This window comes from Nilaparvata lugens, chromosome 4 (assembly GCF_014356525.2).
Source record: "Nilaparvata lugens isolate BPH chromosome 4, ASM1435652v1, whole genome shotgun sequence".
NCBI lineage: Eukaryota > Metazoa > Arthropoda > Insecta > Hemiptera > Delphacidae > Nilaparvata > Nilaparvata lugens.
In genome coordinates, this window is record NC_052507.1 from 39754437 (window position 1) to 39769352 (window position 14916).

A 14916-nucleotide genomic window follows, 5' to 3' on the forward strand; every position below is an offset into this window, starting at 1 on the left:
ATCACAAAAATCACTCTATAACTATATAATCAATCAATCACTATATATAATATTATATAGTATTAGAAGTATAATTAACTATTGGGGGTTGCAATAATGATAAAAGTAGTAAATTGAGTACTGTAATATTTTATTGATTAATGTCAAAGATAACGTTAAATGAAACACAGCCCCTATATAAACATATGAACAGACTACCCACCCCTCTGTTCTATCAATAATTCTTCACACATTAGCTTCTATTGTCCAAGCTGTGGCGATAGTAGAAGATATCATTATGTACACCTAATATAGAAGAGATTACTATCTATACTTCAGATTACATCTATATCTATAAAGGATTTCAATCATCCAATTTATTTGAAATTCAGCATTTCGAAAATTATTAACTATGGAAATAATTCTGGTAAGAGATGTAATAATTATTAGTAAGAATAGAGATAATGATTCTCTAAGTACCCTCTGGAGTATAGTAGTTGATGCATTGAGCGTAGTTTTGGGAATTAATATCAAGATAAATTATTAATCAGTATTGACAGATGTGGATCTCCTCAGTTTGAAATAATTGGCTCATATATAATCATGAATAGCAGTGGAAAGATTCATTTATAGAACAGAAAGCCAGCTCATGAAAAATGCCAAGGTATATCTACTGTAAAATGTATTAATACGAATTTCCCATTATTGTAGTGAAGGTCACCTTAGTCATCGAATCCTGAAATGATTTAATTTACCTCTATTTTTTGAAGGTCGGTCATCCTCTCGACGGTGTGGACCCTCTTGGATCCTCCCTCACTGATAGAGATCTTGATCCTCCCGTCCAATGACCAGACATTCCTATGCCCATGACAGTCGGCCGCAGCGTTGAGGATCTTGAGACACTCCGCAGTCAGATCCTCGCGAATGTTGACACTGGAACCCTTCAGCTTCCTCTTAGCGTCGAAGATCATCTTCCTGGTCCAGAAGCTGCAGAGTCGAACTATGAAGGGTCGGTCCTTAGGTTTCGCTTGTCCTTGTTGAGGTGGTTGACGCCTTCCAACGCGATGCAAGCGGTTGACATCCGCCAGAGTCACGGGCACGTTCAGCTTCTTGTTGAATACATCAAGCGCCAGCGTCCGTATCTTCTTTGTCACTCTCCGGGATATCAAAAATACGTATTGAATGTCAGCGCCCGTATTGCTTGAGTTCGTCGACCTTCAGGTGACAAGACACCTCCAGCTCAAGAATTCTATCGTGCAGCTGTTTGTTCTCCTCCTTCAATGCCTGAAGTTCCTCAAAAATAGACTTCACAGCCATTGAGATGGCATTATGCACAGACTCCTAGATTTGCTGTCGAATAATGCGGAGGGTCTCTTCAGACAATGATCCAGAAATGGCTGGCCCTGGCTTTGGAGCATTGACCTCATTCTTCGGCATGCCTCTGTTCGGTCGAACCATAGTGTACCGTTAGGTGGATTTACACTTTTACAGGCGAGAAGGTAGACTGAAGTATTAGGAAAGTTTTTTCAAGATAAATAAAAAGAATGTGAGTTAATCAAAAATATAATTCCACTATTGAATTTAGCTCGAGAAACCGAATAACCACATGTATAATTTGTAGTGAATTGAACTGTATAACCCTATGAAATATCTGTTAGAAGACGGAGCCAAACTAACACATGTTTACTCACTCGACATAATCAAGAGGGAGAGAGAGAGTGTGTGTGAACTGGTTCATGTAACGTGTTTCATGCTGCTATAAAGAGTATTTAACTTGACATGATCCATAGGAAGATCTACTGAGAGAATTGAAGGAGAGTGTCATAGGAACTTGACTAAACTGAACAAAATACTGACATGTTGAGTGAAATAGACAAAGAAAGAAACAGTTTTTTTATATTCTCAGCTACTGGGAATGTTATTTAGTTTTAGTCTTACTTGAAAAACAGAAAGTAGTAGATAAATGGAGTGAGTAGGCCCACTGTCTTAAGTGTATTCATCATAATATGCTACATCATCAGTCATACAATGATCAATATAACAGTTTGTATTTATCATAATAAGGTGCAACATAGATCTGCTCAGATGACTAGTTTAGAAAATTGTTTAGTGGCTCACCTTTATCTTGTGCAGATTAGCAATCCTCTCAATGGTGCGCACTCTCTTTGTGTCCCCATACTTGGCTGCCACCTTGATCTGTCCGTCAATGCTCCACACTTTGCGATGGCCGTAAAGGTCAGCTGCCGCATTCAGGATCTTCAGCCTCTCAAACATCAGGTCCTCCCGAATAGTGATCCCGGACCCCTTCAGCTTCTGTTTGTCATCGAAAACCATCCGTCTCATCCTGTAGCTGATGAATCGGAGGATGATCGGGCGAAAAATGTTCAAATTTAGTATAGAAGCTCAGCTAGGGTGTAATAATGTTTTGTTATGAGGAATTTGAAATAATGCCAAAGATACGCTCAAAATCCGCGTTTTTTTGCGTTTTCTCAGCTTTATCGAGAACAAATGAACAGGAAATGTTCAAATTTACTACAGAAGATAAGCTGGGGTGTAATAATGTTGTGTTAGAAGGAATTTGAAATAACGCCAAAGATACGCCCAAAATTAGCGGTTATTTGCGTTTGGGTGATTGAATTGAGCGAGGAAGTACTTCGACTTTCTGATGGAATGAAGCATGCTCAAATAAAAATGCAAGCGAGCAAAGCGAGCCCGCTGATCTAATTTTTGGACGATCCAGTTGGGGGTCCAGGAGACGGAGTCTTGGACGACTGGCTTGGACTGACTGGATATGGCGAGCAAAGCGAGCCTGATGGCTAGTAACTGAATAAAATTTGTGTATAGGGGTAAACTAAACATATCAAAAATTATAGAGAAAGGTTTTTCAGAATTGTTTGAGCAAAAAATGGTAATATATCTTGAATGATTATCAAAATACAAGGGACAAATATAAAAGGACCATGAAACTTTCGGTTGTCATCTTGTTTTCAAGGTGCTTGCATGTGATTTTGACTTGAGTTCTAGACTTGATTTGTTGATGAATGTTAGTTGATTCAATTGAAATAGTTTCAATTATAATATTATGTACAAAACATGAGAACATAATGTCAATCAACTTGAAAGAACTCACTCTCCACTCACAGACTCAAATCTTTGTGGAGAGTATTCACTGTTAAATATGTAAATTTGTAAAATGTGTAGACTTGTTGGTTGCTTTTTGCAGAGACTAAGGAATATTCAGAAGAATAGAAGGAGTATTATGTTCTCTTTGCTTGTTGCTAGTTCCAGACTAGACAGACAATTCAACAATCGATTGGTTACGTCCATCTGCAAACTTGTAGGAATGGTTGATGCCTTTGTATTTGCTCTTCTATTCACTCACTTACTCTCTCCTAGCTCTCTCGCTTCTCACACTGAACTGTTTTTAGCAGAGATTATAGAATGCTGAGATTCTATCCTCACTGGTTTTTAGCCCTTACCTGGCTAATGGGATGGGCTACCAGAGCTGACTCCGACCGCCTCTTAATACTGTAAAGCCTCAACCAGCTCCTAATAAGTATGGTATAGAATGTATTGCTTTACATTCTATTGTACATTCATTTTTATTGTACGGTATAGCTTTATTGGCTTCAAGGCCTGTGATGGGTCCAAGTCTATTTTTAACCTTGGGCAGTGCAACAGGTAGTTGGAAAGGGTCAGCTATTGTTTCTAGGTCTATGAATGCCTATTGTTGGTGGATAGTATGAAAGTTGGACCCAAATGTAATTTGTCATCTGAAGAGAGCACGATTTGGAGTTATGTGGAGTACTTGGCTACACATGCATATTAGCAAGTGGGCCTATGGATTTAGGAGTTTAAGGACTATGATAATAATTGTTACTAGTATTATTACAAAGCCCCCTCCCTAATCTATCTTTACTCACTGATACAAAACTACACAGCTTATTAAATTGAATATAATTATATATGTTATGATTATGATGATTACTAACTATGTTTTTGAGTTGATTCTTCATCAGTGAGGACTGTAAGCGAATCATGATTTACTTTCACGAAAATAATTAAAGCTCCCCCAGATAATAAGTGAATATTGTAGCTGAAACACAAATAATTCAATTTTGATATTATGTTCAAAAATGGATTGTTTTCTTCAAGAGAGAGCTACGTTTAGTCAAGCAATTGAATCAGTTCATTACTGATTCAAAGGTTGGATTTTGTAATAAATTTATCCATATCTATAACTACCTACTAACCTACCTATAGTTCATTTGACTAGGAGATAAAGTGAAAGCATCGAAAAATCATACTCTCTAGAGGTCTATGGTGAAAGGAAACGATTATGTGTGTATCTATGATAAAAGTAAAAGATTATCTGTGTGCCGTAGACAGATAGATCTCTAGACAGTATGCTTTTACTTTATTTTCTCATCAAATGAAGTATACTAGGTACTGGCGTGCTACCAATTCTCAAGGTTTAATTTGAAATAAGAATTTTGTGGTGTAATGAAAGTTTGAAGTGTGATTTTATAGCAGTTTCATACCGACCAGTATGGGGTTGAATAATACGAGCGGTACGGACCTCTCATGGGTCCACAAAATATCTACTCCGAAACGTGCTCTCTATAGTCAACAGCAACAGGGAAGGCTCAAAATCGAGAAAATGGCCAACTATTATAGATCAATAGAAAAAGGATGAAGGAAGAAATATTGCCATCTTTATAAACAATAGGACAACCGTTTCCGATCCCATCAACCTGTTGCATTTCTACCTTCAGGTAGTTGGACCCACCAGAGACCTCAAAGCCGAACTATTTACATCTTGTGTAATATAGTATTCAAAATACTATGACAGTTCATTGATTGAAAAAGTTTGTCATACTCGATATTATCCTGTAAAAATAGAGACAAAAAATAGTGATTCAATTTCAGCTTCCTCATTAAAATTTCACAAAAGTAGACAAAAATAATATAAAAATAAGTACATTTTTATTGTGTAAATAATTGAAATATGTTTATTCTACAGCTTATAAGGATTTTTGGGAAACACTGGTATTATTATTTTACAGTACTAGTGATTTCTTGCTATAAGTTCAACCAAATTCTTCATAGAATTACAATTCTTCATCAATAACATCAAAGTGCTCACAGAGTTTTTATTTTCGACTATTTTAGAGTTTCCGCGAACCATTCTACTAATTCAAGGGCGCTGAATCTGAATCTGAAATCAAAATTCTGCTATCTCGATTTTTAGGAGATTTAGATTTAGGTAACTACACGCGCCCGGCCGGGAGAGCCCACACACTCTCGGATTTCGCCCGAGCCGAGCCGAGCCGAGCAGCGCCAGTAGCCCTCGACGGATTTGGCTCGGCTCGGCTCGGCCTGGCTCGGCTCGCAATAAAATCGCCTACACACTCACGGATTTCTCCCGAGCCGAACAAAGACAGGCCAAATCCGCGAGCCAAATCCGTAGGTGTGTGGGGCCCTTTAGATCTCGTAGCTTCCTAAAGAGCTCGTAGCACACTTTACTGTCAACTTCTACTGTCAACGAAAAAACTAATTCTCTAAACGTTTCAAAGTCGATTGAAACAATAATAAAACAGTGGAGTGTAAAATTGAGTGAAGGACAATATAACATGATAATCTATTATATTGATCCTATAGAAGTCAATTAACTATCCAGAAGAGGAATAATATTATGTCGGGGAAAAATTGTAAGAATAATCTGAAATGACACAAAAGAAGCGTATCTAGGCTCACATGCCTGTTATCTTATTTTCAGTCTGGAGCTCACACGCTCATTAGCTGGATTTTGCGATTTGATCAAACAATGCCGATTGTTGGGCAGTCAACGAGTTGTCAGTCAGGGAGAGACGTTGAGGTTTTTTGTTGTGGGAATGCAGCTGTTCGCTTGAATGCCAATTGCCCAGCCCTAGTCATCAGCCCAGTCTGGTGGCTCAAACAGATCAACACAAGGACAAGTCTCGGTCTCTGCTGGCTTTAAAACTGGATGGATGCTGAATGATCTTCGAGAAACCAGTTCAGGCCACCATTCAATGATCAACTGGAAGCCAGAAACGAAAAAAATACGTAATCATTCTCTTAGCATTCAAAGAATGATGTTAACAAGATGCGAGCACCTCGGTTTTATGCTAGCTTGGCATTAGATTATTCTATCTATATTCACCGAATGAAGATTTTGTAATAAAAAATCGGATTATACATGAGTTCATCAATTCAATTTCATTTATCACACATTCAACCATTATTATCATAATACACTACGAGGTTAGTCGATAAAAATGTGGAATACAGGCTAAACTCCTACAGAAACAAAATAGTTGTGGTGTATAGAGAAGGATAGTAGATGATTCAAGATTCAAGATTCAAGATTTCTTTGTTGCAGAAAACATTTATACAAATGCATAGCATCGTCATAGATTAAACATGGTAAATAAAAGTATTTAGGCTACATTCAAAGAAATAAAAATACAAACACAAGCATACAAACATCAAACAGAATACCCTCAAATAAGAAACTCCTCTTTTCTATATGGACATATTTCTATTAACATCTTTTTTATGGCTCTTTTAAAATTACCAACTTCTAGCTCTTTTAAATGTGCAGGAAGCTTATTATAAGCTCTTATACCGAACTCCTTAAAACTGTTCAATGTATTTGCATAATTGCACTGGTTCACCCTAAGCAATTCATTCTAGTGTAATGGTTGTGAACGTTGCTATTTACAGAAATACTTGCTAAATTAATTTTTACATACATAAGACATTCAAGAATGTAAATAGCTGGTACTGTCAAAATCTTGAATTTTTTAAATAAATCTACACAGTGAAAACGACTATTCACATTAGCAATGACCCTCACTGCTCGTTTCTGTAACACAAATAGTTTATTTACATTCGTATCATTACCCCAGGCAACAACACCATAATACAAATGGGAATGAAGATAAGCAAAATACACTGAAATTAAAACACTCTTATCAACAATGAACTTTAATCTATTTAACATAAAAATTCCCTTTGACAGCTTGCCACATAATATTTTGATGTGTAAGCCCCATTTTAAATTGCTTTGAACTGTAATACCGAGAAACTTTGCATTGTCAGGATGCAATCTAAATCCAAATTCCAAAAGTTGAGTTTTGTCCTTATTAAGACACAATGAATTAGAAGCTGTCCAATCTTCAATTATTTCATTAACCGTATGTAAGCTACCAGAAAGACCATTATTTTTTATTTGAACAGCTATATCATCAGCAAACATAAATGGTCTTACATTTTTACAACTGATTGCTGCAGGAAGATCATTAACATATATAATGAAGAGGATAGGACCTAGTGTGGAACCCTGTGGAACACCTGATAACACTTTTAAATAGTTAGAAAAACAGCCATCATAAAAAACAGTTTGGAATCTATCACTCAAGTAGGAGGCAATTAAATTGGTTGACATGTCATCAAAACAAGTCAATTTATAGTCAATTTGTTGATAGTCAATTTGAGCTTTTGTAATAAGATGGGATGAGATATTGTATCAAAAGCTCGGCTCATGTCATAGAAGCTGCCTAGTAGATTACACTTCTTATCAATAGAATAGATACAGTTTTTCATGAATTCAGATATAGCTGTATTTGTGCTTCTATTAGGTCTGAACCCAAATTGACTATCGGAGAACAGTGAGTTATTTTCAAAAAACTCAACAATCTGACAATACAAAATTACCTCAAAGATTTTAGAAATAACTGGAATGATAGAAATCGGTCTAAAATTATTATACTCACTTGCAGAACCTTTCTTGAAAAGAGGAATTATTTTGGCAATTTTTAAGCAATTAGGAAAAACGCCATCAAGAATACAATCATTAAACAGATAGCACAGAACTTCATAAATATGGGGAGAATCCAGTTTCAACAAGTAAGAATTCAAGCAATACACATCAAGACAAGCACTATTCTTTAAGGATAGTATTACACTATGAACCTGAAAAGCTATTGAAAAGCTATTCAACTATGGTTACCTAGATATCAATTCAAATGCTGAGTCAATTTGAATCATAGATAGATTTGATTTGTATACATTTGATAAAATCTATGATTTACTTATAAAGAGTTGAAAAATTACAATGTTAGTTCTGTTACTATGAAAATTCAATTCTTTTTCAAAAACTCTATTCAAACGGACTTAATAGAATTTCGAGCTTTTCCAATTCAAATTTCCGGGAAAATTAAAATTATACACATATAATTTTCCATCGAGTTTTCTGAAGATAGAGTGGAAGCGTATGCTGTGACGAATAACCAATTTGGAATTCATAAAATGGAGTTACTACAGTCCATAAAAAATTACTTTTGACCTTGAGGAATATGCGGCGCAGAGAAATGGAGGGAGATCAGCAAACTACAGTGATGAATAGAGTCATAGGTAGAAAGCAGTTGTTAACCAACCATTGAAGGAGCGTTCTTATAACTCATCTCGAAATACAGAATTCATTCTACTTATTTGGGGTTTGCCCTTTTGGTAGGAATGATGCTTATGTCAGTCAAAGAATTAAGCTTGAGTAATGAGAATAAATTATGAAATAATCCAATAATCTAGAAAGGTAATATAAAATAGCATTCTACGTAATCTGTTAAGCCCTTGGTAGGCCTGGAATATAATGTGATTGGAATGTATTTTGTTTCTAGTGAATTTGGATCCTTGTATATTTGCATACAGCCAGAGCTGAATACATAATATTGTTAATTATGTCAACGTTTTGAGGAATTCTTCTAAAATGAATAATAATTCTAATTTCTATTCATTCCTCCAGGGTATATAGAACAAAATGCTCTTTGAAGGTTAACAATATACGTTTTCCCGCTTGTACGTGTTAAATTCAAAAGTCAAAACCAGATCAAAGTTATAATGGGAATAATAAAATATTACACTTGTATTTGATAGCCAACATCACAGTTTGAGTGAATTCCAGAAAAAAATCCATGAAATCCCTGTCAAAAACGTTCTATAGAAATGCATGGAAAATACAACGTCTATCACCTTTCAAAGAGAATCAAAAAAGCTTCTGTCACTTTATATCCTGCAAAATAATTTATTCCAATCCTTCAGGGCTGGTGAGTTACAAGAACTCTTCGTTTGAAGAGTATATTTTTGCTCCTGATCGGACTCTACTTTTTGATGTAAAACGTTATAAAACAGTGTTTACTTTCCAAGCTATTACGGCTCTGCAATCCAGGCTTCATGGATTTTCAGTAATATTTAATCTGTGAGTCAATTTTCACTGCATGAGCAATTATTGTTTGAATGAACTACCTACGGAAAAATCATGAATGATTTTTAATTGTCTGTATTTCAAAAAAAAATAAGATGCATGTATTCTTATATGCATGAATATAAAGATGCAACTATGGATTCTTTTAATTGTAGGCTTTCATTTTATAAAAACTTCAATACAATACAAAACAAATACAATACAAATATCACAGGCTAAACTTTATATTCTAGATTTATGGCACGAATCATTACCATGTGCCTTTATCTTAAAATCATATGCATTCTGTTGCATGTAGCTGCGATATGCGCTTGCTAATACTTGTCGACTTGGATAATTCAATCAAAAAATGTGTGCTCTAAGATCAGCTTGATAAATTAGCCACTAATAATCCAAATATATATATATTAAAATCTCTAGTATTAGTAGATTTATTTGTATCGAATATATATTTTTATCTCAGGGTGCAAGATTCGGCACCTGACGGAATAGGTAGAGCCATTCATCTAGTGAATTAGAACTATAATAAATTATCGCAAATTGTATTGCAAAAAATTAAATATTATATGCATATGTTTTAATAGCCTAGATTTTGTACTTCTTTGATTTAATAGAAATTTCTAAAATATTGATCTATATTTTTCTTTCAAATAAATACCTTTAATACTAATTTTACTTGCGCAAGTATTACTCTTATTAATTTCTCAATTTATAATAAAACCCTTTCGGCGAGCTAGCTTTGATCATCAGATTAATTCGAAGCACTAGGGCGCCCATCACTAATTCAAATTTAATCACTCACGTGTCGAAAATCTTCTTGTAAGCCGCCGATGTCGATCCAACTCCATGTGGTCCGGGAATATGGTAGCCGGAATCGTCTCCTCCAAGGGGTTATAAATTTAATTAAAAATGAAAATGACTTCTGCTTCACAATAGCATCACGAAGTCTTTTAAGAAATTTAATAATTTACTTTAACTTTAACTTTTACAAAATCATTAGTAAGGTACTACGCTCTAAAATATTTGGGGTCCTCTTATGGTGGCATTTGGCTGGCGAGTGCTGGTTCTTCTTTCTCAAGTTTTACAGATCCTCTTTCCGACTTTCAAATTAGCATAAAATTTAAATATCTTAGTCCTCCGCCATTAGGTTCAAATAGATCTTACAAAAAATGCCAAAATATTGCTTAGATTATATGATTAATAATTTCTTTGCATTCGAGCCATATCGATAACATAGATTACACAAATTTTAACACAAAATCTAGTACATTTATATAAATATATAGAAATATTTTTGAATTGGCCTACAGTTGCCGCCTATTAACTGCCGTTTTACTATTGGTGCATGCAAATTTTATTCGGTATTCATGCGCCTGGTAACTCTTATTTCCTGAATACATTAAATTATTTTTATTTGGTTTTTTATTTATGCTCTTTACATGCTAGTTAATATTCTATACATTAATATTAATTCCATGCTACCTAATAATTAGCCACGTGGACAGGTGTTTTTTCACATTGCACACCATCTGATTGCAATAAAGCTCTGCCAAGGGGTTTTGGTCAGATTCTACGTTCCTCGGTTTGATCGATCTCTAGGTCACCGATCCGTGAATACATGTACATAACCTCAATCTTCAAATATTTTATATAATAATCTATTTATGAGCAATAAACTTCCTTCAAATCCTTTTTAGGTTCTTGTACCATTTAGCCAGAACAAGCTGATGCTATCTAATCTTAGTTATTATCTATTTGGCGATATTAGCCAGTTACTTTATTTTCAGACCTATTACTGTTTCTGTTAGGGCTTTTTATCTACCCAGATTTAATATGTTACACGCGCCCCTGGGTTTGAATTCAAAATATTTGAGAATCACAATGTTTTTAATGAAAACCCACCCTTCAATACATCGATATACACTATACTTTATTTATAAATTATACTCTCATACTTCTATCACAGTTCGCAGACATATTTGCTGCATCTCCTTTATACCTTTATCAAATACAATAACAAATTCTCCTCCTCAACACACATAAAATATCATAAATATAAACTTCTAAACGCACTCCTCCTGACAACACTTAAAACATAGTAATTTTTAAATTCGCCGCTTGCAGGGCCGCCAACCTAACTACACACATTTCATAATTCTCATAAATGATTCCTTTTAGACAATAATTTCGATTCACAAAACTTCTGGGCTTATATCTTATAGTATTTCTTAGGTCTTAATATAAATAATTTTCTATACATCAGGTACAATACTTTTCTTTTGCTAATGGCTCTTTGGTTTTTTGGTAGCTTGTATTCACTTTAAGTCTTTTCAGGTAACAAACGTGGCATAATTAAAAGTAATAAATATAAAACATATAAATAAATATACCGACATTAATAAATATAATAAATAACAATAATAAATAACTTTTTGGGTACAGTACTTCTTTTTATAAACATATGTTCAACAGACATTACATATTTGATTTAGGTGGCTTTGCTCAGCTGGTCGCTGTTCTACATTTCATACTGCTACATGTTACATCAGAATTTGCTGTCGAATTTCATAACTAACCTAACTGCTCAATTTTTTCTCTTAAAAAGGTAATTAACAAATTTTAATTTTACTATCCCCGCTTGTGTCCTTTTTTAGTGGATGTAGCTAATTTAATTACACATTTAAAATTATTCTTTTTCTTATTGCAGGCTTCTAACGGCTGGAAGGAATTAAAACACTGGATTGTTGCCACGCGGTCCTATGCCAAGATTAAATTTATTAAGGAAGGTTAGTAATCGGTTTGATAATAATGTTTTCCTTGATTTCTTATCATATTTATTTCAAATTCTGTGATATGGCATGTAGAAATGTTGTGATTTACTTGCATCTTCTTGCATTCTGTTTGTAGATGTTGTAGGCTGGTGAGGTTATCTGCTGTTGATTGTGAGGCTGTCCTAATTGATAATTTTTCATCATAAATTTAAAGCCCTTGTATCTGGTGTATCTTTTAACAATTCCTGATTGGTTCTTCTTCCTTATATTTTATTGTTCCATTGAGTCTCATATTTCATTATGGCATTGTTTATAATTCTAGTTACACCATAACGACTTTAAATATAAATTCAATCATCTTATCCGATTACTTTCCACTTAAATTCATTATTAGGCTTCATCATCATAATAAACAATTCAATAATATAACACTTCCAATCAACACTAATAAATCTTTCAACAATAACATGGTCTTAAATATAGCATCACTTTTCAATATTATCACAGCCATCATAACAAATATTAAACACCATATCCAAACATTTATCATCTTTTTAATAGCATAATCTCCAGGTACTTTCACTTTCTTAATATTATTTTTTAATTCTTCCAATCTTATTAGCACCGTTTATCCTTTATTAGTTTCCACAAGTTCCATTTTATTGTTTCCATGCATGAATCCATATTTGTTCCTGTAGTAGCTCCATTTTTGTTATATTTCTTTGGCCTATTATTCCGGTCACATCGTTGATCATCTTCCTTAAAACGTATGTGCCGCGGATGCACGCCGTCGGTCCGCTCCTGTCCTCCTCGGTGTCGGTCCGGTGTCCTCTTCGGGCGTTTGAACCGTGCATGCGGCCTCCATCGGCGCGCGCGGTTCCTCCGTTTCTTCCGCCTCCGGGCCTTGCGATGCATGTTCTTTTCTCCTGTATGTGTCCTCCCGTCCTGATGTCGGTCGGGTGTCCTCGGGCGCCTCCGTCTCCGGGCCTTGCGGTGGTCGCTCCTCTTGTCCTGGATGCCGTCCTCTCGTTCTTCCTGGGGTCTTGGTTTGCCGTGTGGTGGAATGATGCGGGGGGTAGAGTCTGTGCGCGGATGCTGGTGGCGGTTCTTGATGCGAGGTGTGACGTGCAGATACATGGTGGCGGTCTCTGGATATGCGGGCTGCTCTTCCTGCGGTGATTGGCTTCGGTGGGAACAGGATACTTAATATGGGTTGATGTTTGCGGCTGGTTTTTGGTGGTGGTATCTGGTATTGATTTGTTCTTCTAATATATTTCCGGTAAATCATTTCTAAGGTGGTGTATGATGTTGAAATATCTGCTTTTCTTGTTTGTTCATTGGAGCTTGTGGTGTTATATCGGGGTATCATATAGTCCTGGTTTATTAGCTGTAGTTTTCTGTATATCTGGTGGCGGGTCGTTGGGTGCTGGGTTCCGGGTTTTTTGTTGATTCAATCCTATTGCATGTGCTCATGTATAATTTGTACTTACTTGTTGAGGTGGCGGTTTATAATTTCTGTTGTAATTGTTTTGTGTGTGATTATTATGTGAGTTTAATCGATCACGGCCATCATAGTGATTCTTACGATTGCTCTGCTGGGCATAGTGGTTGGTTGTGCGATTTTGAAATTTTTCATTATTCCAGTTACCATTTTGCCTGTGCTCATAGCGGCGTTCAAATTGAGGAGCAGATCGGTAGCGATCATATGATACCGGTTCATAATTTTGGCTGTTATACTGATTAAATTTTGAGTTATGTTGATTTGGTGCGTATCTCTGGTCTGAACGGTGGTTTGATATTGCCATTGCAGACTGTATGCCATATAAATGATTTATCAGCTGCTTACAATCAGTAATGGGTTGTGTGGCGAGTGCCATTCTAACTTGATACGGTAGCTTCTTTAAAATAATACTTGCTAATGCCGATTCATTAATGGGCTCGCTCAATTGAGAATTTTTAAACTGTAGGGCAGTGACGAAAGTGGTACATGCACCGTCTAAGTTAGGGTTGAAATCGCATGATATAATGTCCGCTAGCACGTCCAACTGTTTACTTCTGCTCCAATACTGTTCCAGGAAGACAGCGACAAACTCATCCAATGATGTAAATTCATGGGCTCTACTCCGAAAGAACATCAGGGGTTCGCCAATCAATAAATTAGTCAAACGAAGACGCCAAAAATTCCAAGAGGTAGGTGCAAGAGTTTGTACTAATTTTATCTGATCAATGAATGGTTGAGGTTGCAAATGGCGATCAGTATTATCAAATTTTCCTAGTCCTTGTAATATACTATGTACGTTGAGGTTGTCTGTTTGAATCCCTTGAGGTCGTTGTTGAATATGATTTTCTAATGCTGTTATTTTTTCCTGTGTTATCTGCCATTGACTATTATGTGTAATTTTATTTGCGTTTATTTCTTGATTTAATTGAGTCAGAGTGGATTTTTGAATTAGTAGAGTTCCGTTTAAAGCTTTACAGGTTTCAGTATTTTGATTGATGCTACCTTGCAGTTGGTTCATTTTTGTGGACATATTAATCTGTTTATTTTGTATTTCTTTAATACTGTTAATATTTTTGTCAACTGTAGTTGTTAAGTTTTGATTGGCAACGGTAATTTGTTTGTGGATTTCTTGGTGGCAATCGGCCTTAATGTTATTGGTTATATCCTGAATGGGTGTAGTGATTTGTATGGTTAGGTTATCTATCCTTTCATTGAGTTCACATGTAACCGTATCCAACCTTTCCGATAATCCTGCCGTAACTTTATCCTGACTTTCTTTTTGTAGGGTTATCATTGCTTTTAATTCTTCCCTATGATTCTCTACTTTAGTTTCAATATATCCAACCGTTGTTCTACTGATTTTATAGCGCCTGCGGTCT